The 27,445-nt window shown below is 37.0% G+C and overlaps 2 pseudogenes; one reads left to right on the forward strand and one right to left on the reverse strand.

Annotated features, from left to right (window-relative positions):
- Nucleotides 1–2,723: 2,723 nt before the first annotated feature.
- On the reverse strand, nucleotides 2,724–27,245 carry LOC122708890 (annotated as a pseudogene).
- LOC122709205 overlaps nucleotides 26,018–27,445 on the forward strand; it is a 72,757-nt pseudogene continuing 71,329 nt past the window's right edge.

The raw sequence follows: 27,445 nt of genomic DNA on the forward strand, positions 1-27,445 counted from the left end.
CAAAGGTCTATCTAATCAAAGCTATGGTTTTTCCAGTGGTCATATACGGATGTGAGTTGGACTATAAAGAAAACTGAGCACCGAAGAATTGATGCTTTTGAACTGTGATGTTGGAGAAGAGTCGTGAGAGTCCCTTGGACTGCAAGGAGATCCAACCAGTCCATTCTAAAGGAGATCAGTCCTGAATATTCATTGGAAGGACTGATGCTGAAGCTGAAACTCCAATACTTTGGCTACCTGATGCAAAGAACTGAGTCACTGGAAAAGCCCCTGATGCTGGGAAAGATTGAAGACAGAAGGAGAAGGGGACGACAGAGGATGAGATGGCTGGATGGCATCACCGACTCAATGGACATGAGTTTGAGTAAGCTCCGGGAGTTGGAGGTGGACAGGGAGGCCTGGCGTGCTGCAGTCCATGGGGTCGCAAAGAGTCGGACATGACTGAGAGACTGAACTGAACTGAAAGTGCCTTACACACACACACACACAGACAGATATAATTTTTAATAATAATAAACAGTACAGAGGGGCATAATGACAACCAGTAAGTTCCTGCCCCACCGTTCTCAACTCTCAGCTTGCCAGTACAGAAATGAACCCCTCCCTGTGTCTGCTCTGATCAAGCCGTCTCTGTCAATTGTTCCATATCGCGTCATGTCTTTCGTTGCTGCACATTGCAAGCGTGCTTTCTTGTACAGTTTGAAACATTTCCTTTTCCTAAAGTTTCCACCGCAAGAGGGGTGAAGAAATGAGGCCTTCCAGGGTTTCCTTAGCTCCTCATCAATCCATATATTACTGAAAACTCATTTCACTTCATTTGAGGTCTACTTGCTCTTCTAATTTGGAGGACTGGCCTCCCCTTCGGCTCATCCCTGTACAATTTATCATTCCATGAGGTTTTAGACACATTTCCCATTTTTAAACAATGCACCCTGTACTCCTCCTTTTGTAAAGTTTGCGCCACTTTTTGTTTTATAGATAAAACAGCTTCTCAGATACTTCTGAGGATTTCAAGATTTTAATATTTTTAGTCCTTTGCTATTCCTTCAACTATCTATTTCCTCATAAGTTAATTTTTTATTTTATCTTGGGGCTTTTTTGGTCATGCTGCAGGCTTTCGATAAATGGTGCTTTTCAGTGAGACAAGTTTGCAGGCAGGATGGGTGAGCCAATGGATGAGAATCAGCCCTTCTGTCAGGCCCCCAGCTGACACAAAGCTACCAGCGGCTCCCGGGCAGGTGCTAAGCTTCAGGGAAGGGCAAGGTCACGGTCAGCTCCCGGCCGAGGGGAAGAAGACAGGCAACACGCGCTTGAACCTCCTGCAGAAGAGCATCTCCCTGATAAAGCTGCTGATCTAAGGTGACTGTTATTTTCAACGTCCTGTGTATCTTCTTCATACCAAGAATTGGTAAAATATTTCTTATTCATTTATTTCTTTATTTTGTTATGGTCTGACTATACTACTATGTTATTAATAAACAGATGCATATGATATCTAAATGATATAGGACACATTCTAACTGGAGGATTAGAATTCTAACTCTAATTCTAATTGATAAAGACTTAGCTTATACTCTTTATAAGCATATGTGATAACCTTACAACTAGGGACATTATTCAAATGATAATTCTACCTTTGACATATATAATTAATATAATATTTCATTAACATTATTATATATATTATCATATTATATAATTAATTTTGACTTGCAAAATCCTAATTTTGCTTTGCTTTTGCTCTCCTACACACACACACAGAAGCAGGCTGCCATAGTGAATCATAATTACATGATTCTGAGGGTAAAAGCTTCTAGTTCATGACTATTACACTAGTGCTATGTTATTGTCGTTGTTCAGTTGCTAAGTCTGTCTGACTCTTTAACCCCATGAACTATAGCATGCCAGGCTTCTCTGTCCTTCACTATCTCCCTGAGTTTGCTCAAATTCATGTTCATTGAGTCAGTGATACCATCCAACCACCTCATTCTTTTTTTTTTTTTTTCCAACCACCTCATTCTTAATCGTCCCCTTCCCCTCCTGCCCTGATCTTTCCCAGCATCAGGGTCTTTTCCAATGAGTCAGGTCTTTGCATCAGGTAGCCAAAGTATTGGGGCTTCAGCTTCAACATCAGTCCTTCCAGTGAATATTCAGGGTTGATTTCCTTTAGGATTGACCTCCAGTGCTATATGGAGAAGGAAATGGCAAAGTACTCCAGCATTCTTGCCTGGAGAATCCCATGGACAGAAGAGCCCTGGAGGGTTACAGTCCATGGGGTCCCAGAGTCAGACATGACTGATCTCTATCTTGAGATCCAAATCCCTATTTCTAACTAATTCCTGTATCTTCAAATGCAAGTTGAGCTCAGTAGCCTTCAGCCTCACCTCTCACGCCAGCTCTCCTCTCTTTCTATAAGCCAGAATGGCATGAACATCTCCCCAGTCAGCCAGGCTAAGAGCCTGCGCCCCTTCCCAGTCAAGCCCTGCTGAGTTTATCTCCTTCATGCTTCCTGTCTTTCTGCACCCCTGTATCTCCTCTATGAGCCACTCAAAGGTATATAGCATCTGGTTCATTATTTGTAAGACAATAGAAGAGGCTTTCATTTGGAAAATGACACTAATGTACACAAAAAAGACAAATTTTCTAAGTACCTAATCTATTGTGTCAAGCTTCAAACTCAGTGAAAAATTCTTTCCTACAAGTTAATAAAAAACATAAGAGACTTACTTAAATGGCGTAAACAAAAATGATAAAGTAGCTTCTTTTTTCTGAGTCATTTTTACCTGGGAACCAAGTGTGAAAATATTTTATATTAGAAAAGAGAAAAAAATGAACTAATTTCATTTTGAAATACAAATATCCATTAAAATGGTTCTTCCGTGATAGAAATAAATGGAATTTTGGGTTACTATCCTACTTCATAAATATTTAAAGAAAATGTTAATGCTATATAGTACCATTACAATAAGCTGAGAATGAAGCATATCAAACCTGCAAAAAAAAAAACTGTCATAGAATTAAGCTATACTTTTTAACTCTTAGGAAACAAAATAAGCTATGCTGCATTAACACTATTATGAATAACAAAGTTTCAGTCAAACGGTCATTTCTTTACGTTGTTAATGCAAATAATAACATACACAGAACGACATGAAATGTTGTAATCTCTATAACTACTTCTACAAGGCAAATTCCATCAACAGAGACTTGGTTTGCAGTCTTTATAAGCACATGTGGTACTCTAACAGTTAGGGACACTCCTCAGCGCTAATTTTACACCCTCAAACTGATTCATGAAAACTGTACCTCAGAAATGTGGAACTGCAGGACGCTAGTCAGGTACAGATAATTTAAAGATAATACATTACGAAAATAATTTCTTCAAATACAAAATCAAGTATTTTCACAAAATATATTCAGTTTTAAAATTGGAATCATGTCCATATTTGTGTGTGGTCTTGTTTTACCTTGAACTGTTCAAGAATCTGAACTGCATTTGTAAACATGCTCCCTGCTTTGAAGAGATCAGAGGTATTAAGCATGTCCACAGGAATGATTCCCTGTAAATAACAAACACTGGTTTAATATTAGTACTAACAAAGCTCAGGTTATTCTTATAAAACAACACAAACTTACAAGGGAAGCAATAGAGATAAGACATGGACAAATAAATTCTTGGAATAATTAAAAAATCTTTTTTTAAATCGTAACTGAAAAATGTTCTACTACTTTTCTCACAAAATAGATATAATAAAATAAAGCAAAAGAGATGAATTAAGTCCAATAAAACCTAACATTTATAAAAAGATTACTATACGGCAGGCAGTGAACTAAATGCTCTGCACACACACAAAGCTACTATGGTGGGCCACAGCCAGCACACTAAAAAAAAAAGAAAGAAAGACATAAGAAAAATAGGAGTATGCTATTAGGGTTTAGTTGCTAAATCGTGCCCAGCTCTTGCGACTCCATGGACTGTAGCCCACCAGGCTCCTCTGTCTATGGGATTTTCCAGGCAATACTGGAGTGGTTTGCCATTTCCTTCTCCAGGGGATCTTCTCGACCCAGGGATCGAACCTGGGTTCTCCTGCACTGAAGGCACGTTCTTTACCAACTGAGCTACCAGGGAAGCTCCACACTATTATACTATACTTAAAAGTGAGGATGTTTTGTGAAACTTTCGTTTCAGCTATAGACATACACACACATTTATGACTACAGGGGTCAGATGACTCAGGGTTCCGAGGCAGATGATATTATTTTTTTAAACTTTGACTTGAAGGGCTAGAAAGAATGGCTGATGGGAATGGATTCTGTTTGTCTTGTAGTTTTTCAGCATCCAGTTCCTATCTTAAAAACATTTCCACTGGAAGCTGAGATATTAGATGGAGCATAGTGAGTCTAATGAGGTCCCCTGACTTCCCATACCGAAGGGTAGACAAGTAATCCAGGCTGGACCACTCAAATGCTAATAAACACTGGAATTTGAAGCTTCAGGGTCAAGGAACAGACAGTACAAGAGGCACAGTGTGAGTCGGTAACCCTGCAGACTGGCTCTGCCACAGAACCGCAGTGAGTTTCTTTGTTCTGGGTCTCTGGAGCACTGATTTAGCAAACCAGCAATATCTTTGTAATAAATTTTCTTTAAATGGATTCAGAAACACATAAAAAGTAAATTTTACTGTATGATAATTTTTCTTTTATTCTGAGAGTTGATAAGAAAATTGTACTCTTTACCACTGAATTAAGAGGGAAGGGAACTCCAATAAGAGCTGCCATCAATGATGCAAATTCAGCCTGCAAACAGAAGAAGTTAAATCTAAGATGGCAACAGATCAACAAGGACATCAAGTAATTTAATTTGTATAACTGGATTTTGAAAGATAACCATGATATCCATTTTAATCCATTATCATCAAATACTTATTCCATACACAGCAGATACTGATCTCTATCTCTAAAAAAATGTCATTTGCTAGAGGTACATGAACTCAAGAAAACCTCAATTTGAAACCACTAGGAGCCCCCAACGTAAAATATATAAAACAAAAAAGTTACTTATTCTACAAGCTAAGAGCTTGACCACCTAATGTAACAGTTTTTGGGTATTATGACAAGGATGCTTACTAGACAGAAAATAAACAGCAAAAGTAGACTTCAACGAGATTTATATATATACACACATATATATTAAAGAAAGAATACAGCAGAAGGAGGTTGGTTGGCCAGACAGTGAAATCTAGAAAAACACATCAAGCAGGATAAGAGTCTCTTTAGACACAAGTCCGCAAGCACGGCTTTGGAGAGCCCCCTCCAGGTCCAAGTGTTCAGAAGAGCCATCCACGCTTCCGGTCTCCATGGCCTCACCTCCCCATCCGTCCTCAGGCAGCTCTAACTTGTTCTGACTCTTTATCATCCTCTAGGCTGTGCTCACTGCAGAACTAAAAACCTCCATTTTCTACATCTAATTGATTGCTTTTGTATTAGTCTTGATAATGTTTCAGGCAGTCAAGTGCTTGGCTGTCAGAATGCCCAATTACAAACACTTCGCTTGTGATCTTTGAGACCTTGAGCAGGTTATTTCAACTCCCCAATGCTTCAGTTTTCCTTGTCAGTTAAAAAATAAATAAAAGTTTCTCCCTTACAGAATTACGCCACGATCGAATGAGACAATTTATAATGTACTGGTGTGTAATAATCCTGCACTAACCAGCTGCTGCAGACGCTGCTGTGATTATAATGATGTGACCACTCGGCACTGTGCAGACCACTCCCTCTGGGTATCTGTAACTCCACCATTAGAGTGTCTCCAATCTCTACTTTCTCAGTTCAGCTCATTCAGTCACTCAGTCGTGTCTGACACTTTGCAACCCCATGGACTGCAGCATGCCAGGCCTCCCTGTCCATCACCAACTTCCGGGGTTTACTCAAACTCATGTCTATCAAGCCAGTGATGCCAACCAACCACCTCATCCTCTGTTGTCCCCTTCCCCTGCCCTTAATCTTTCCCAGTATCAGGGTCTTTTCCAATGAGTCAGCTCTTCTCATCAGGTGGCCAAAGTACTGAAGCTTCAGCTTCAGCATCAGTCCTTCCAGTGAACATTCAGAGCTGATTTCTCAAGCCCTCATTTAAAGTTGGAGTTTTGTCCCAGGCTCTCAGTCTGTCTCACTTTCACCATCTACACCCTCTTTACCAAGCCCCATCTCACAGAAAACTGACAACACCCCTGGCTGCCTGATTGCATCCTCTCCTTCCCCAGCCTCCAATGCTGGCCTCTAAACTATTCTCCAACATAGAGAAGATCCTGCAGTAAAACCTCAGATCACATCACTCCCCAGGCTTCAAACACTAGGAGGGCTTCCCCAAACTTAAGGATAAACTCCACAGGCCCACAAGGCCCTGCGCGTCCAGTGTCTGCCTCCCATTAAACCACGGTGTCTGTGCTCTGTTCAGCCGCCTTCTTCAGGATCCTTTGAAATGCCATGTACCCGCTCCCAGACCTCTGGGCACAAGCTGCTCCTCGAACTGAGAAGCTCCCCGCCTCCTGCCCTGGCCTGGCAACTTCTACTCAGGCTTCAGTCTCGGCTCAAGCCTCAGTTTCTCAGGAAACCTTTGCTGACCACACAGCCCACCAGATAGATCTGCTCTATACCCTCATGGCTTCCCAGGTCTCTTCTGATGTACTTATCACTGCTATAATTTTACATTTATTTGTATGATAAGTAAAGATAAATGTAAAATTTATCTTATTCCTAAACTATAAGCTTCCTAGGGGAGGGACTGTGTCTCCTTTTTATTCACCATTACAGCTGTCTCATGAAGTTTAATGTTAATATATCAATGTGGAATGTTAGTGTTAATGTCTGCACAGTGCTTAAATATACTGCAAACACATAACAACGCTGGCAGAAGGAATGAATACAGAATTCTCATCTAATGTAGATCTGAAGCAGTATTCAGAGAGTAATAGCATTCAGTTTTTGATTATGATCCAGTCTGGCTATAAATAATATATGCTCTTATTTTATGAACTTCAAGATAGTCCCATCCCCCTGACAGTGATTTTTATTGCAAATTAATAGACTGCTATCTGATTCTATACATTTTCATTTGCTTGGGTAATAAGCATTCATCTGGAGAGATGAGACCATTCTTAATATGCTGAGAAAGAAAAGGCTTCTGTGAGCACACAGCTGAAAATGAGACCCCAGAGCTTGGTTTATCCTCCACAGTAAGGAAAGCCAGCTTCTGAGGTGAACATGTGAGGTGACCTGGAGGAGGTGTAAGATATTCCTGCCATTCTGGAGGACACACACCAATGACACCATGCCTTTCACTTGGAAGACAGCTGTCTACATAGCATATCCTCAACAAGAAAATTCTGTGCTTCCTATTTACAGGTGATGCTACTGGTCTAACTCTACTAGACTGGCCAGGCATTTTCCTGTAAGGTAAGGTTTCCTACAATGTAAGGATGCCTATAATGTAAGGTTTCTAATCTATATACTCTTGTCACTTTTTCCCCACTGCGTTTGTAAAAATTTTGGGGTAGAATTAAAGATAAAACTTGCTTTAATAAAGAAGAAACAGTAACTGACACACTAACAGAAAGGAAACCCATAGTGGGGTTTTATTAGATCTGTGCTGAAAGCAACTGAGCAAACCATGACAAAAGCAACCATGACAAAAAAGTCACACAAAAGTAACAGGCATGCACATTTCAATTTGCATAATAATTCTGTAATTAGCCAGTGTTATTTGGAGGAAGTCTTCTTCTTTCAGTTTTATCTGAGGCTGCTTTATTTTGCCCAAAGAAAGATTACTCGGGGTGAAAATATTCACACTAGCAGGATTTCTCTTAGTAACTGAAATGTTTTAGAAAAATCTTTTATCATCTTTAATACAATTTTCTTTCCCAGATTTTTTTATTCTAAACTTCTTATAGGAGAGAAAATTAAATTTGAACATGATTAAATATAATGAACACCTGATTAATATCTTGTCTCTTCCAGTTCTCCAACTTCCATTCTGAAAGATACAAATAAACATAAGTGCTGATGTTAAGAATTAAAAACAAAAGAAGCTATTTTATTATTACAGGTGGTCAATGGAAAAAGAAAGTATTGGGACAGTCAATTTTAAGCCAAGTATGAACCATGAGGGTGCTAAAAAGGCAGAGTGGCAAACTTTTTTAAACTAGAGTTTTAAAAGAGTAACTCAATAATATATATTTGATATTTTCTGTAATAGTTTATTAAACTTCCAAAATGCTCATTAGGGGATAATTGATTCAAAACATCAAAAGGCTAAGGAAGGAAAGATGGAAGCAAAAGGCACAACGATAACAAGTGCCACATGACTGCAGTGACAGTCCCGCTCCAGGGAGTCACTACGGCGGCCGACCGTCCGTCCGTTAGTCAATCCAAGCTGTTCTTTTTTTTGTAATGGCAGCTGCTTGCAAAATACATGAAATTTTTTAGCTCTGATGCTCCTACCACCACTAATCCCAAATGTGAAAGTAGTATGTGCTTAGCAGCTCAGTCATGTCCGACTCTTTGTAACCCCATGGACTGCAGTCTGCCAGGATTCTCTGTCCATGGGGATTCTCCAGGCAAGAATACTGAAGTGGGTTGAAATCAACTGCCAAAATAAAGTTCTGTTTCCTAAGTACAAACATCCCATTTAACCTAGCTTCTACTTAGACCCAATCTAATCCATTTAATGGGCTTCCCAGGTGGCTCAGTGGCAAAGAACCCGCCTGCCAAGCAGGAAATATGGGTTTGATTCCTGGGTCAGGAAGATTCCCTGGAGAAGGAAATGGCAACCCACCCCAGTATTCGTGTCTGGGAAACCCCATGGACAGAGGAGCCTGGCGGGCTACAGCCCATAGGGTCACAAAGAGTCAGGCATGACTGAGTGACTAAACAACAAAAGTAATCTATTTAACAGAGTATAGGAATACAAAATGATGCAGCTGCTCAGGAAAACAGTTTGGCAGTTTGCAAAAAATAAAACGTAAGGAATATATGACCTGTTATTACTCACCTAGGAATCTACCCAAGAGAAATAAAAACACATATCCACACAAAAAATTTTATACAAAGGTTCACTGCATCATTGTAATAATAGCCCAAATGTGGGAAACAACCCAAATGTCCATAAGATGATTGAACAAAATATGATATATACATACAATGGCGAGAGGAGTAAGGAGTGACTGCTAATGGATAAGGGTTTCTTGTGGGGTGGGGGAGAGCAATGAAATTGCACAGTAGAGGCAAAATCATGTGAATATGCTAAAAAAAAATTCAATTACACACTTTTAAAACATGAATTTTATAGTATGAGAATTACATGTCCAAAAAATTAAAAAAAGAATACGTAAGAAAACTTTATTATACAAACCCAAAAGTCTTCTAGCAGAAACAACTAATATAGCTATGAGTTCACATCCCTGGAGAAGGTTTTAAAAAGAAAATTTCCAGGCCTTACCCAGACTCATGGAATCAAAATATCTAGTGATAAGGTCTAGAAATCTGTAATTTTAAAAAAATCTGTATTCTTAACAAGTACTTTGAATGAGTCGACACAACTAATCTAGAGAAGGACATTTGGGAGGAATTTATTTTGTCCAATTAGTAAAAGCTCTGAAATTCTAAAAAGACCCTTACCTTACAAGAGAACCAGAGCTCCAAGGAAAAAGAAAGAAATTCCTTTTTATCATGGATTGAGAAACAAAGAGGCTTGCGCAACAGAGAAGGCCTTCAAAAGTACTAGAGACAAGGCAAAATCTGTTCAGTTTTGAAATGTAAATTGTGACATAAATGTGGCTTATCTGATTGATAGTCTTTGCAGGTAAGATTTAAGCCAAAGGTTTAACCTGAGTCCTAGAGTAATAAAGTTTGTGAAAAAAGAATAGTACACTTGAACTTTCATAAGGCAAAGAATAATGTGTATTTTAAGTTGAATATCATAAATGAAATAATATAAACTATACAAAAGTAATACACAGAAATAGTAATGTCAGAAATAAAAAAATGAAAGCTATAATTTGAAAAGTCATTTTTAAAAATTAAACTTTTGATTTTAAAATGTCACATTCATAAAAACAATAAAGGTAAGCATTCCTACCTTGCAAATATGAGTCATCAAATTTCTGAGCTGACACTTTTTGGGGAAACTTGATTCCAGCTCCCCAAGTGATAAAAGGAGTACAAGTCTCTAAAGGATGACCAGCTCCATGGGAGCCTACAAATAAGGCACAAAGAGCAACGTTGAGTATAAAAAGATGAACCTATACCTGATTAACCTATACCTAAATATTTTTTAATACTTGGTTCTAAAGAGTTGACCCATAAAGAGCTAATTTCTGCCACCACACTCCCAAAAGATTGCATCTCTATTTAACAATTAGTTTTAAAATATTCTCAAGGCAAGTCAGAGCATCAACAACAAACAGGCAAAAAGAAAAACCAGAACACCCGTGGAGTGACTCTGGTTGAAAGAAGATTAAGAATCATAACGACTAAGGCTTGGAGGAGATGCCACCAGAGTGGGACTGAAGGCAGAAACCACAGGGAAGGCTCCTCTGGGGAACAGCCGCCAGGTTTGGGGTGGGCAGTCAAGGCCAGCTCTGCTCTGAAGAGGATAGCAGGGTCTCGGTCTGCTTTTCTTCCCGGCCACTCTGGCTGGTGTAGCCAAAACCCCATTATAAAGTGGGACCCACTCATCAGAATTCTACACTGTGATTCGGGGACCCAAGTCTCAGCTTTGCCTTGATTTGCTCTCTGGGCACACACTGTGTCTGCCTTGGGAGTCTGGTAGAGTGGACAGTCTCCTCTAGTGGACAAAGTCAGTAGCCCTAGCTCCCGCAGCAACACCACCTTAAACTCACGCACTATGCCATCACATACAGTTACTTCTAGGTAGATAAATGTGGGTTTGGGGAGTTCTTCTCTGTCTCTGTGTGTGTGTGTGGGTGGGTGTGCACACATGCACACACTCAGCTGTGTTCGACTCTGCAACCCTGTGGACTGTAGCCCTCCAGGCTCTGTCCACGGAACTTTTCCGGCAAGTACACTGGAGTGGGTTGCCATTTCCTACTCCAGGGGATCTTCCCAACCCAGGGACCGAACCCGTGTCTCCTGTCTCCTGCACTGGCAGGCGGGTTCTTTATCAACTGTGCCACCTGGGAAGTCAGATGAGAATATATTCCTTTCATAGTTAGAAGAAAGATTATATAAGATCAGTCTTTTTTACGCTAACATTTTATGCATACTATTATGTGCTAGACACTTTGCATATACTAAGACACCTAATCCTCTTCAATACCCTAAAATATTTGCAAGTTACATTTACCACTACTTCAATCATAAAGTATGTATCACTTAGAGACAGACTAACCCCAGTCTGTCATTCCATGGTCAGCGGTAAAGATAAATGCTGTTTTCCCATCATTTCCATAAAAATCTTTAACAGTAGACTCAATTTCTTTGAATTCCTTATCAACTAATTTAATATTGTCTGAATAGTCCCTGTTTAAGAGAGCAAATTAAATTATATTAATTACATTAATTTGACAAAATCCAATTTATTTGACACAAATTTATGATAAAGTCAGTAACTCCTAAAATACTTTTAGATTTCAACCTTAATGTTTTTCAATCAGAGCTCTGTAGATCGTTAAAAAAATTTTTTTCCTCTCTTAAAGAAGTAAAACAATCTGAAATCATTTTCAAAAATATTTTTTTAAAAAAGTATTGATTAGCAAATAGATTTTCATGAATGCTTTTTTAAGTCTCAAATGCAACAATGATGACTTTTAAATTCATGTCTCTAATAATGTAAACTATGTTGCTCTTGCCACATTTATCAAACAAGTATCACTGTTTCAACCATAGAATATTTTCATTCTTTAGTGTGTTTGTGATATGATATAATACATTTTGAACAAACTATCTTTAAGCTTTCCATACAAGTGAACAAGGAGTGATTTTGTATAAGTTTTATTACTTAAGACAATGCATTGTGTTAAAGAAGAGAAGCATGAGGTATTCATTACTGGACGTTAATAGACTTTACTGTTAGTTAGACTAATCTAAATCTAATCCAAAATGAAAAATAAAAGTATAATATGAATTCTTCCTATCTTATGCTTTGCAAAAGTGAGAGAAACAGTTGCTGCTTTATATAAGGAGTGCTACTGAAATATAGAATACAAAACTTTATATATTATCTGCTAGATATAGCACTGATTAAATGGAACCTAAGGAACAGTTAGTTACATCTTTTTGTGATATTAAATACTAGCACCATAAAAATGCTTTTTGTTTCAAAATTTATTAAAATCCTTCTAAAACATAATCTTTTTCTCTCTGCTTTGATAAATGAGTAATATGGAATACACGTACAGAACATATTTTACTTATATTAGTGTGTAGTGTGGTCACAGCACATGCGATTTTAGCCACAATATCATACTACATATCATGTAAATTAGAATGTATTCTACTTCAGAGTTATTCAAAAGATAAGTTCTGTTGTGATCATCACAAAGAAAACATTACAGTACTTTAAAAGTTCAAACAGAACAGGTATTTCCCTCAAAACCATGAAATTAAACACAGTGTTAAAATTACCTTGATGATGGTCGATCTGTCTATTCCTAATAAATGTAAGAAGAAAACTATTTTGTCTTCATTTACTTTAGAAAACAAAGATTGGTTGTTTCTGGCAGCATGAAAGAATTCCTATATGTAACAAATCAGTTAAAATTTTCTAGTTCATTAATTTTATTTAAAAAGTACTTCCAATGAAAACATTTAATTAAACTTCTACAGAACTAACAAATTAAATTGTCCTATTTTGTTTAAATTTGTCCTCAGGACCTACCAACACAAAGTACTTGTCAGTTCAGGCATCTATATTCAAAAAACAAGTGAGATATCTTCCGTGTTATAATTAGGCTGAAAAAAGCTGATAGAAAGGGGATCTCAATTTCATGAAGTTCTAATAATACTGGAGAACTATTTTGACATGAGCCAACAATCAAATAGCACTAATGGCAACAATTTAGGAATGCTTTATGAGTTTAAAATGTTTTCCTGCTTCTTGTCCTGTGTTAGCACCCAAGTTCAACCATAATCTCTCACTCGGAACATTGCAAATAGCCTATTTCTACCGTCCCAAGACTCAAATCTATGCTTCACAAGGTATGATAGAAAAATGTCCACATAACAAATGGAAATACAGATGAAAAATGATTAATTTCACAATGATAAGCTGGATTCATATAGCCCTCTAAGAAAAGGATTCATCCTGTACTTACATACACATGAACATATAAGCAAGTACCTATGGAAAGTACTTTTAAGTCACCTGATTACCAAGATATATAATTATTATTCACATAAATGTCTTTAACTATATAAGATGTTAATTTTAACAAGGTATTTAACTTTCCAATAAAAGTCTGAAGTATTCCTTCAACTAACTCTTCATTATTACAAACATTAAAAACATATACATGGTGCCATTAGAGAAACTACCTATTTCTGAATAGAAGGAAAAAAAAGGAATACAAATGAAATTAAATATAAATAAATATAAATTAAATATAAATATACATAATCATCCTTAAAAGCATAAAATGACGCCCTAGCTTTCACATACATTCTAATTAGCCCCTAAGAAACTTTAAATCTAGATAGAAATGGGAAGTTTTTCAAGAGAAAGGACTTATATTCTAAAGATGTAACTGAGAAGCTGACAAGAAACAAAAAAACTTAGCAACTGAGTGGAGTCGAATTTACAATCTGTTTCATGACTGATATTACTCAGCTTTGTAAAAACTGCTGGTCATTCAGACGTGGACACAAGATCTGGGAAACCATGAAACACTAATCTTGCAGAGCTCAACCTGATAGATTTCCACTGCCTTTTAAAAAGTTGGTCTTTTGCACACAAGAGGTGAAATACACTCCTAGCTTCCTCTCCACTCCCAATATTTAGTATAATTATGCCCACCAACTCCCATTTTTTTTCTTAGCTCAAAGGCACTCGTTCCTTCTTGTACTTAAATATTTACTATGCACTGTGGAAGAGTGCATGCATTCTCCCTTTTTCTCTAAGTAAAACTTCTGATTTTATGGGAACATGTCAGTGCTTCAAACTTAAAACCTACATATTTCTTACTCTCTCACACAGCTACCTGTCTATGCCTTTTTGGTTATGGCCAATGAGACAGAAATCAAACACTTCAGTCAAAAGACGATGTGCCTTTTGAAATAAATTTAACTATTTATTAAAATCTTTTTGAAATAAATTTAATTTAGTAGAAGAGAAGATCCCTTTCAATTCCTTGTATTGTTGACCTAAAACACTGAAATAATGGCTGGAACGCCAGCATCTCCCGTCGTAAGACAACTCAGAAGCTAAGTCCAGGCTCTGAGGACAGAAGAGACACTTAAGAGACCGGATCTTAATGACACTGGGGAACCACCATGGCAATCTTGGACTACATCAATCCTGGGCTGCCTACTTCTGGCATTATCGTTCATTGAGAGACAAACAAACTTTAAAGCAATATTTTTACTCTATTACAGAGTTCCTTTGGAGCCCAAGTTATCATTATGCTGTTGGCCTGAGATACTCTTCTCTATATGCAATCCAGGTCCAACCATTTCTTTGTTTCCTAGGCTTCTCCAGAGATTATCTCAAAACTCACAGGAAAGTCTTCCTCTAACTGTTCAGCTTAGATTGAACTTTTCTAAAGATATATTCTTAGTCCCTATATTTTTCCTTCCCACCACTCTTTATTCTGGATGATTTCATATTTTTGTTGTTACTTGATTAATGTACATGCTCTATCATATCTTACGAAATTATAGGGAAATTTTTTTTTTCTGGTCAATAGCAGTGTTGAAATAAGGTAAAAAAGGCATAGAATCAAGCCAGCCACTAACTATATCTGCTTATCCACAATGAATCAAATCCACGATGTTGAACATTTTTAGCTATGTTTATGAAGTTCGAAGCCAAGGGCCTTGAAACAAATACTAAAGTAAGTTGATTATATTAAGAAGTGATACTTAGCAAAATCATTTGCTACTTTTGTAAAGAGATTTTATCTAACTTGAAGATTTTCACTTTCATTTTGAGTAAGAAAAGAAAATCTTAAGGAAAAAAATTCTAAGAAAAGAAATAGGGTTTATCAAAGAACATATTGAGCACTTAATTTCTGATAAATATGCAGGCACCTACCAACTGTTTACAAACAAACAATAAAAAATGACTCTGTTATGGAGAAGCCCACAGTGTCAGTCCAGAGACACTACTGGTAAAAAGAAGAATCACTAAAGGTCAGTCAATGAATGCCTCTTATAATAGATGAATTATGAGTCTAATTTGGAGATGAGAAAGAAGAGAATGATAGATAGGAGTCAGCCAATATCAAGAGTTGAGATTCTGTCACAATTTTTGAAAACATAAATTCTATTGGATTCCTGGTGAAACTGTGAGGATTGTCACTAACAAATAGTCCAAAAACCCCCCCTCTATTTCTTAAAGAGACCCAAATGTTTTATTATGATTAACTTATGAACTTGTTCTTTGCTTATCTAATTTTTCTTTACAAATATTGAAAATATCTACCTTATTTTATAATAAATGCCTTAGATTTGAACATTCAAAAGACTTTCACATACCTCACTGCTTGTAAGAGACTGGTTCTGTGGTCAACAAAAGACCAGGAAGGTTATTCTGGGGTGATTCAGCAAACGAGGAATGAAATGTGGGGCTCCTGAATCCCATCCAGGGCTCACTTCACTGTCAGAAGCGTGGAACGGAAAAGGATTTACTTTTTCAAATTATTTTTTAAAAACCTGTATGTTATTGTAGAATGTGCAATTTCTTAGAATCCAGTCTTTTCAAAATAGTATGCTACAGTAAGGAACTTTCAAATTCATCCAAGCAGAAAAAACTAAGATGCATGTATTAACAAATCAGTTTCTAGCACATTAGGTACAGGTACTAGACAACTAGTGCACATTAGACAAATACCTACATCTAGTGTGCTGCAGGTTAGCTACTCAACAGCACATACCTTCACATGATCAAAAACCCACGTGTCCAGTTTTGTTACATCGTGGGCACCAAAATCCTCACTGGATGCATCATTAAGTGTGCACAAAAATATGGTTTCCAAGGTCACCTGAAGAGGAAATTTGGGGGAAAAATTTTTAATGACATGCCACGGACCATGGTGTATGCTTGAACATATGCTGTTGCTTTTGTTCTCACAGTAACATTTTCCAATTTTACAGATAAAGTGAGTTGTAATTTAAAATGCTAAGAAAAAAAATCACAATGCTAGTTAGTATACAATAGTGTAAAAGTAAACAGAGTTTGTCTTCAAGTAAGGATGAAACTAATCAAAGAATTTGGGCATCTAGGGATGGTACAATCTAAAACAGATTAAGTCACCTGTTTTACAAAATTCCCCAACCAAAAAGAAAATTCAAATGTTTCAATTCTTTTGTTCATAAAATACATGCATTTTTCTCAATATATGAGAAAAAATACTGATAATTGCCAAATACTTTGAAAGGGTCAACAAATATATTAATCTTATACACTTGTAAGATTTTATTAAGGATCTAATCAACTTAGTGAATTTCTGAGTTAGATAGCCTCTTAAAGGTCATAAGGAAGAGATAAAATAATGACAATCTCTTATAATAATGACAAGCTAAGCTCTAATGATACTGGTTCCACTCCTCAACCATTCTACTCTTCAAATCCCAAGTAAAGATCTGAGACTGCAAGTTACTGTAAGAAATGGAACACTTCTACTGGATTGTCTCCAGTTAAGGCATTGATCCTGTCCTATGAACTGTAGTCAGAAGTAGGGAGGTGAATTTGGTAAACCATAGCAACTTCATCTTCACCACTACCAAAAAAAGCTTAACTCTTTGCTCCTTGGAAGAAAAGCTATAACCAACCTAGACAGCATATTAAAAAGCAGAGACATTACTTTGCCAGCTAAGGTCAATTTAGTCAAAGCTATGTTTTTTCCAGGAGTCATGTGTGGATGTCAGAGCTGGACTATAAAGAAAGCTGAGCACTGAAGAATTGATGCTTTTGAACTGTGGCGTTGGAGAAGATTCTTGAGAGTCCCTTGGACAGCAAGGAGATCCAACCAGTCCATCCTAAAGGAAATCAGTCCTGAATATTCATTGGAAGGACTGATGCTGAAGCTGAAGCATCAATACTTTGGCCACCTGATGCAAAGAACTGACTCATTGGAAAAGACCCTGATGCTGGGAAAGATTGAAGATGGGAGGAGAAGGGGATGACAGAGGATGAGGTGGTTGGATGGCATCACCGACTCAATGGACATGAGTTTGAGTAAACTCCGGGAGGTGGTGATGGACAGGGAGGCCTGGCGTGCTGCAGTCCACGGGGTCGCAGAGAGTCGGACACAACCGAGCGACTGCACTGAACTAAGGGAGTATATAGACGGCAGGCAGTGTGAGCTTTTGGACCTGCTCTACGTACTAATGTTCTGTGACTGTCATACAGAAAATTCTGAATATCTCTTTTGCTTTTGAGATATAGAATAATCTTTAATAATTCCGATTGTTATCATTTATAGTATAATTATACCCATGGCTAAAGGTCCAAAGCTTTTCATTAGGTGAAATGCTACAATGCTCTCACTAAAAAGCACTTAATAACATAAAATTCAAGTGGAATCCAGCTGATTCTAGAAAATGATGCAAATGAATTTTCTCATCAAGAGATGTTCTCATACTTGCAGATTCATGCACAGAAACATAACAAATACAACAAATCTCAATGGCATGATCTTGAATACATGAAAATAGAAGTTATAAATATAAATTTTAACATTTAAATCTTTATGTGATTATCTACTAACTTCTTAATAATCAAAGTAAGTGAACATCATCACCATAATGAAATCATTGTAATAAGCATTTTGGTCAATATTTCACATGAATTAACTGATTTAATGCCCAAAACAAACCCATAAGATAGAAATTATTATCACATTTTACAAAAAAGAAAACTGAAATTTAGAGAAGTTATCTAACTTACCCAAGATTAAAAAGCTGTCAGATGTTAGAATCATATACCATTTCACTGAATCCAAGGTATTTAAACTGTATAATCCAACATTTTAAGTACAACTAAGATGAAAAAAAAAATCAAACTCACACATCTATTATAATATACACTCATTTCAAAGATGTTAAATGTGTCAAAACATGTATCTCATAATCAGTAAAATGTAGTATATATTTTAAATTACCATATTGATTTATTGCCTACTTAGTATCTGGGGAAATAGAATCAGCGACTCCTACCTTTGGCAAACATAGTCAGGATGTCTGGGCTTCCCCAGGACTGTGTGTACCTGGTTTCATTAAGAAGAGAATAAAATTCTGCAGGATTTTCCTTCCAGCCTTCAGGTAATTGAGAAAAAAAAACCAAACAATGACAATAGTAATATTTAAATGGTGAAGTATTGGTATGGCTCCTGAAGAAGTATTTTTCAAATGATAACAAAGAGGATTAACTGCAGAACAAATGCAAAACTTACAACAGATTTTGTTATCTGTATTATATTACATTTTTTTTTAAAAAAAAGCTTATAGCAGTTAATTGACTTCTTACTAAAATACAGAATCACTTTTGAACTTTTGAGAGTTAACATCTAGGAAAACCAGAGATCCACCCAATCATATTCTATCAACAGGACACGATGATACAAGATTGAAGTTTTATTCTTGAGTCAGTCCCAGTGCGTGTTTGAGTTAGGCAAGCTAAATGACTTGTCAAAAGGATCTCAAAACATACTTTGCTTTGTGTCATGATTCAGTATTAAAGAAGCAATATTTATGCAATCAATCTCTTCATGTGATAAAACTATCTAAAGAGACAGTACCTTTGGCAACTGCGCTGACATCGTCATAAAACCCTGCAATCATGGCCACGTACCCAGGCCAAGACTCGGTCGGCACACGCGTGTGAGAGATGCCCCAGCTGCCTTCGTCCATTATGACATTCCTGAAAGGTATCACAGACAAGGAGTCAGCACACACTATGACCACATGCTCTGTTAAGGCTTTAGAAAAACAAGATCACCACAGAAGAAATCCAATCAAAAGAAGGAGTCAAAATTTAAGAAGGAATCTTTCTGATCCCAGCTGGGCTCAGTCTAGTTCCTCCCACCAGACTGATTCCGTGGCATAAGAAAGCCCAAGGAACTTTCTTAGACAAGGAACCACCCAACCACTGCACAGAATCACAAAACAAAATACACGCTACAGCTCTAAGTCACAAAGTATTGAAACGTTGTGTTATATGAGAAATCACTGATACACAAAGTATTACTTTGTCAATGTTAAATTTTATTAGGTGTGATGACGGTGTTGTGATCATGTTTAAGTCCTTGTTCTTAGGAGATACACACTAAAGTGTTTAGGGGTAAAATGTTAAAATATTTTGCTTTCAAATTATTCAGGAAAAAATAATTAAAGTTTAAGTGTGTATATGTGTGTATGTGTGTGTTGGGACAGAGAATGCAAATATGAAAAATGGTCATATCTAGATTAAGGATATACAGATGAATATTCATAATATAATCCTTTTAACATTTTCTAGTTAAAAGTTTTTCAAAATAAAAAAATTGAGAGGAACCAGCTATACTCTCAAATAGGGGTTAAATTATCTTTCTAAATTTGAGATTAAAACAAGTCAAAAGTTTCTTTTGATAAAATGTATCACCATTCTTTAAGCTGTCTAAGGGTGATTTGCAAAATCTGGAGAAAAATGCAAAAGTAACAGTAATGCCATGGCAGTTGAAAGGCCAGCAGAGCAACAAGTTATGAAACAGGATTCATTTGTAACAGTTTTCAAGCTGAACTCTCAACTCTCAAAATGTTCTGGAGAGAAGTACCTAAAAGTGCTGATTTAGATACTTTTAATCGACTTATAACCAAACAGACTTTGGTAAAATACATACATAAAAAGTAAAAGGCTTGAAAAACCATTACACCACATGTTAAGAGAGAAATATTTTTTAACTTCTTCAGTTCTATAATGGAAACTGAACTCAAGCCAAAACAGGGAGGTATAAAGCAATGTGGATACCTCTCTTGAGAAACATTTTGATCAGATCGTATTTTTTAAAAAATGAAGTGAGAAACAAAGAAAACCTACCAAAAAAGGCTTCAGAAGCAGCTAGAATGGCAGACAACACATGGCGCATCACCGGGGAGCCCTTGGCCCTCCACACAACACCGCAGGGAGAGACAGGCGCGGTCAGAGAAGCTCATCTTTGCCTTAACAACCAGAATATTTTAATGTCATTAACTTTGCAATGAATTACATTTCTCTCCTCTCTATGACAACTAATAAATTCAACCAAATATATCACCCCAATTTTTAAACTAGTCATAGAAATTTATGTTACATATTTTTGTGTACTGAACCTAACCCTGACAACCTTATTTTCCTACTCGTATTTTCCTATTGCCCTGAGTTGCTTGTTTCTTTGTATCCTTTAATATATTATGCATTTCTTTGATGCACCATAAATTTATTCCTGGAAATCTGACATAGACTTCAGGTTCATTCATTCTTCTAGCAGTCAACAAATATTTATTAACTGCCTACTACGTTTTAGGAACCAGAGATAATGTAGTGTATAAAACAAAGTCCCTGCCTTAGTGGAAGTTGTACATGCTAAGTAGTACTATAAAGAAAATTAAAATAGGGTAGAGGGATAGGAAGCAATGATGACAGGTAGGGACAGGGGAAAGATAGACAATTTTAGATAAACTTCCCTTGAATTTGAGTTTTAATCTCTCCACAGTAGCATTAGGAAGGGCTTTTGAGGGGCTTGCTATGAATGAAAAAAAAAGAATAATTGATTGCAAGAACCCCACAGGTCCAAAAAATTAAATATTTCTTTTCAAAGCCACTTAACAGAATCCAAAATTATCATATTACATAGTGATGTAAATTTGGAAGGCTTTATTTTACAGAAAACGTAGTTTGAATTGAAATTTATATTTTTTAGCTAAATACATTTGTCATTGGCAATTCACTGAAATTTATGCTTGTCATTACTTAAAAATTGAACAGTCTTAGTTTACAAAAAAGAAAAAAAGATAATATACTGAGTTGTAAGCCAGGATTCAGAAATCAGGACAAGTGAGGCCAAGGAGCTAAGGTCATGCATTTTGACTACCTGGTATCAACTTCCACAGTAACAGAAGTAACTGTAGAAGGAAACACATTTGCTAATTTCTATGACAAAGACAGAGGCATATGTGTCCTACTCTCTTTTTCATCATCACCCCTCTACCCAATGTGAGATAAACAGTATCAGCCTAACAATTTCCAGAGATGTCTTTGTACCAGTTGACATGCTTACCTAACAAATGGTGCCCTAGAATTTCCATCTTCATCTAATTAATAGAGTTTATGTGCTCGCAGGCCATCAGCAACAAACAGCACTAATTGTTTTGCTGGGGGAGGCAGGGGCGTAAACTGAGGAATCATTCCATGAACCAAAGGAGAGGTAAAATAAATGTCGAAGATGGAGGCGAAGAACACGAAGTGCACTAGCAATCCCAAAGTAACGTACAGCAGCATATCCAGAGGAACTAATCTATCTCCAAGAGAAACTGGAAAGAGGGAGCAAAACTAAATCTGGGTAAGCCTTAGTGCAAACAAATATGTTTTCAACTTATTTGATGACTAGAGCTGCCTGCCTCATTTTTCAGTCTCGAAAAACTTCGTTTGGTGGACACTTTTTATTTCCTCCATCTTTCAATAAGCTTCTTTGTTTTGCGGCTACTTGCCTTATCTACATGGCTTTCAAGTTTTCAAGTTGTGCTAAGAGGGCTTCCCTAGAGGCCCAAACGGTAAAGAATTCGCTGGTAATGCGGGAGACCTGGGTTCGGTCCCTGGGTTGGGAAGATCCCCTGGAGATGTGGAACTGCAACATACTCTAGTATTCTGGCCTGGAGAACTCTATGGACAGAGGAGCCTGGCAGGCTCTAGTCCACGGGGTCACGAAGAGTCGGACATGACTGAGCGACTTAAAAAAAAAAAGAGAGAGAGAGAGTTCTTAACATAAGATCTACCCTCTTAAATTTTTACGTGTAAAATACAGTATTTCAAACTACAGGCACTGTTATACATCAGATCTCAACAACTTATTCACTTTGCATAAGCGAGATTTTACAGCCATTGAACAACCACTTTCTTCCCCCAACACACCCCAAACCCATCATTGGGTGGATTATCTTCTGGATTATCTCAGACAAGGAGAAATGTGCACATTTGTCCTCCTGTGACTGACTTGTTTCACCGAGTAGTATATCCTCAACAACATAACCATTACATTGGCCAAAACTTGGTATTGTAATCTGTTTGATTTTGTCCAGTCTGTTAACTTATTGTGGTTTTAATTTACATTTCCCTGGTGATCAATAATGTTGAGCTACTTTACATGCATGTAATGGACATTTTTTAATCCTCTTTTATTCCCTTTTCATTTTTTTAACTGTGTTTTTCAAAAAGCAGTGCTTATAAATTCTTAAAGTTCAGTGAATTAACTTTTCTGTTGGCGATTGTATTTTGTGTTCTACCCAGGGAATTTTTGTAGATGACAACACTTTCTTTAGTACAGACTTTTAATATTTTTATTTTAAAACAATTTCAAGTTCAGAGAAAAGTTGCAATAATGGTACAAACATTCATACACCCCTTAGCCATATATCTCTAACATTACCATTTTTCTCTGGTCCTTGCCTCATCTCTTTAACTTACCCCTCTCGTGTGTGAGTGTGTGTGTGGGGGGGGGGGGGTCGGGGGTGGGGGGAGGCAGGTGTATACTTCAGTGTTTATTTTCTGACAATAATGATACTCCCCTATTACCTACAGTGGTTACCAACTTCAGTAAACTCAACGTCAGTATTTTACCTAATCTACCATTTATACTCCAACTTTTTGAAGTGTCCCAGTAATGTTCTTCACAGCATTTTTATTGCTTTATTGAGGCATAATTGGCCTGTCATAAGCTGTGTACATATTTAAAGTGTATAATAATCACAGGAGAGTGAACATACGCATAACCCTCAAATGTTTCCTCATGCCCCTGTGGTTCATTCCTATATATTTCACTTTTTGACGTTATTGTAAATGGTATTTATTTCAGTTTCCCCTCCTTAGTTTTTAAATTACCGCTGATTTTTATATATTCACCTTGTATTCCACAACACTGAAAAACTGTTTGTTATAGTAGTTTTTACGTAGATGCCTTTTGATTTTCCAAGGAGAAAAATTATGTCACCTGTGAATAAAGGACTTCATCCTTATCAATCTATATACTTTTTATTTATGTCTCATGCTTGTACTGTCCAGGACTTCTAGTGTAATGTTGAATAGGTGTGGAAACAATAGAAATCCCTGCCGTGTTTCCAGTCTTAGGGTGAAAGTTGTCAGTTTTTCAGGGTTTTTTTTTCATAGATTTCTTTTGTAGCATTAAAGAAGTTCTTTTTTACTCTCAATATGCAGTTCTAAAGTTGTGAATGAAAAATGCCAGATTTTGTCAAGTGCTTTTGACAAAAGCAAAAGTCAGAGGATCACGTGAGATCCTCTCCCGTGAGAGGACCAAGACCATCTGGTTTTTCTCTTTTGGTCTTTCCTGGTGTGGGGCCTCCTGGTGTGGGGTCTCTCCTGCTGCTGGGTCTCTCCCGATGTGGGGTCTCTCCTGGTGTGAGGTCTCTCCTGGCGTGGGGTCTCCTGGTGTGGGGTCTCCTAATGTGGTGTCTCCTAATGTGGTAAACTACAATGATGGAGTTTCAAATGTTAAACCAAGCTAGGGTTCCCACAATAAACTGAACTTAATCATTAAGTATTATACTTCCTATATATTCTTGGATTTTATTTGCTAAAATATTTAGCATTTTAAATTAATATTTATTAGTGATTTTAGACTATAATTTTTTTTTGTAATGTCTTTCTCTGGTTTTGGTGTCAGACAATGCATTGGGAAGTGTTACTACCTTTCATGTTTTGGAAGAGTTTGTGTAGAATTAGTACTATTTCTTCCTTTATTGTGTAACAGGATATCAATGGCTCAGAGTTTCCTTTGTTGGAAGGTTTTTAACTATAAATTCAATTTCTTCATATGCAGAGAGATACTAAGATTATTTACTACTTGCTGAGTAAGTTTTGGTAGTTGTACCTTTTGTCCATTTTTCCATTTCATCCAAATTGTCAAATTATTACAAAACTGTCCATAATATTCTGTTCACTTATTCTTTCTTCTATTCTCTAGCTCAGAACTCTTCTATCAGGTATCATATTTAGTTATGCAAAGTAACTCGTTTTTCAACTCATTTTAATTCATTTCAGTAAGATCTTAAGCTCTGTTTACAACTAAAGTACATATGGTATCTACCTAGATGTAGAGAAGCTCCCATTGACTTAAATACTCCTCTCTACCATGGTAACCTGAGTACTCTCCTTATCATGTTCACTAGTAAGGAAATATCTCTATCATTTCTCACTTTCTTTTGCATTTACAAATAACTCTCTGCACTTATGTTCTTCCTTTTCACCACTGTTGTCACACAACTTTTCTGTAAAAAGTATCAAAGTGTCTGTGTTAAAGGATAATACAAATTTTCCACTATCCTAAAGCTTACTGAAGTAGTAAATCAAACATTTTATTTGAGAACCTTGACCCTGAAGCTGTAATAGCTAACACAAAAATCTAGTTCTCTCATATAGTAACAGTGGGATCTTAGTCAGTCCCGCCCCGGCACTTTCGAGCATCACTTCCTCAGGGACTACTCAGTCCAAATCAGAAGCTCAACCCTTTACTTTAGTTTATAACTACACAGCTATGACTCTGACTATTTGTAGTAATGTCTGCCTCTATAACTTCATGCTGATTCCAGGACAGCAAGACAGGCTTTCTCCAGTACTCGGCCCAGTCCTGGGCACTTAGTCAGGGCTATTAAATAACCTAGGATTATCCTTTCAATGGTATGTGTAATACGCACTATAGCCACTAGAGGCTGCCTTGCTTCTCTCTTCCCCCAGAACAGAGACAGGAGCAGTAAAGGTTCAGGATAAATACAACCACAGTAACTTTCATATTTGTCATTTACTATACATAAAACTTCAGTGATTCCAAAATATCATCCTTCACATACTACTTACTTTATTATAGCTACGCACATATAATTAAGCACTATTATCATTTAATTGGCTTCCCTGGTGGCTCGGAGGTTAAAGCGTCTGCCTGGAATGCAGGAGACCCGGGTTCGATCCCTGAGTTTGGAAGATCCCCTGGAGAAGGAAATGGCAACCCAAACCAGCTCTTGCCTGGAGAATCCCATGGAGGGAAGAGCCTGGTAGGCTACAGTCCGTGGGGTCACAAAGAGTCGGACACGACTGAGCGACTTCACTTCACTTTCACTCTGCATGTAAGTTAAATAAGCAGGGTGACAGTATACAGATCATTTAATATTTCTCGTTTTTTAAATCACTTTTTATTCAGATTTAGTGAAAAAGAAAACTTTTTCACGGGTGAATCATTTGGAAATCACCTAAAAAAATGAATAACAAATAAAATTTTTAAAATACAGATAACCATGTATCAATAAAAGTCATTTAACTTATACCTCTGGGATGTTTACCACACTGAAAAACAATGTCAAAAATTAGAATATGTAAAAATGTATAAAAAATTAGATATTTATAAAACTTTACAAAGTCAATGAAAATCTTGCACTGAAAATATTGTGGTTATTTTAAGAGTACTAAAACAAAAAAATAATTCTTTAATCAAGAAAACAATTAAAGTGCTTGGGAAAAAGTGATCTTTTATATTTTTAGCACTAACATACAAGCATCAATGACTATCTAGATTATTCAGTGAAACATTGGCTGTAAAGACCTAGATTAATGCAAATCTTGGTAAGTAGAAGGAAAATTCCTCAACAATATTAATGGCAAATTATTATTAAATAGAAATCATCAATTGTTAATAATATCCTAGTGTTCTTGCCTGGAAAATCCCAGGGACAGCAGAGCCTGGTGGGCTGCCATCTATAGGGTCACACAGAGTCGGACAGACTGAAGCGACGCAGCAGCAGTATGCACTATTAATATTTCTTCAACATTTTTATGATAAGCAAATCTCTATGCACTGTGGAAGAGAAAGGTACTTACTGAGACGACTGGCCAGTTGATTTGTTAGGGGCTTGGAAGGTCACATTAACAAGTCCATGATTACAGGATATGAGCTAGAACCAGGAAATCACAGAAGTGTCATAGGAAGCTGCTGATCAAGGAAGAACTTCTACATCCAACTTCTTACAACTCTCTGAGGAAACATATTTTAAATCTATTTTCAATTTTCATTTTAGAAATCAGACCCTAAAGATATTCCCTTTGGGGCCTACTACCTTAATTGCTTTTTCTGGCTAACACTACTAAATGACTGACATCAGGTTTGTTTTGCTTTACTTTTAAAAATCTGTCAAATATTCTCAATATATACGAGTAGTACATTAATTGATAAATGATTACAACATTTGTTGTGTACTAGGTACCAGGTACTGTGACAAGCACATTCCTAAGTCTCTGTACTTTAAGTATCTCCTTGACAGAGGAGGCTGAGAGAAGTCCAGTAACTTTTTAAAAGCCTCAAGGCAAATCATTGGCAGGACGGGGATATGCAGTGTAGGCTCTTCAACCTAATAAGCACAATCCTTGAGAGGAAGACCCTAAGTGTGGGGACCTTAGGTACAACAGATGTGTAAAATTCCCATTACACAGGCGGAAATATTGCATATAAATAATCCATTTCTAAACATGCCCTTTCCATGCCATTCCCTAGTCCTTCCCATCTTTCCATTCCAGAAATTGGTTCCATTTTCAATCTCTCTGGCAACTCAGTTACAATAAAGATCAGCAATCCTTTTAGCTAAGGACTATGAAACAACACTGGTGGCTCTTTTGATACTATTTTCCTAAGATCTGGGGTTTTTTTCCACGCTTTTCTTCAATACATGGCGTGTGTGCGCACACACACATAAATTTAGAATTAAACACTAGGAGCTAATGTTCTGTTAAAAAAAAAATGCTTCCAATTCTTAGTATTAAAAATATCAACAACGACAAAAAAAACTTCTACCGAAAACAAAACAAAAACCCCAAGTTCAGTTCAGTCGCTCAGTCGTGTCTGACTCTTTGGGACCCCATGGACTGCATGCCAGGATTCCCTGTCCATCACCAACTCCTGGAGCTTGCTCAAACTCATGTCCATTGAATCGGTGATGCCACCCAACCATCTCATTCTCTGTCGTCCCCTTCTCCTCCTGCCCTCAA

The sequence above is a fragment of the Cervus elaphus genome, chromosome 15, assembly GCF_910594005.1.
Source record: "Cervus elaphus chromosome 15, mCerEla1.1, whole genome shotgun sequence".
In the NCBI taxonomy this organism is placed as follows: domain Eukaryota; kingdom Metazoa; phylum Chordata; class Mammalia; order Artiodactyla; family Cervidae; genus Cervus; species Cervus elaphus.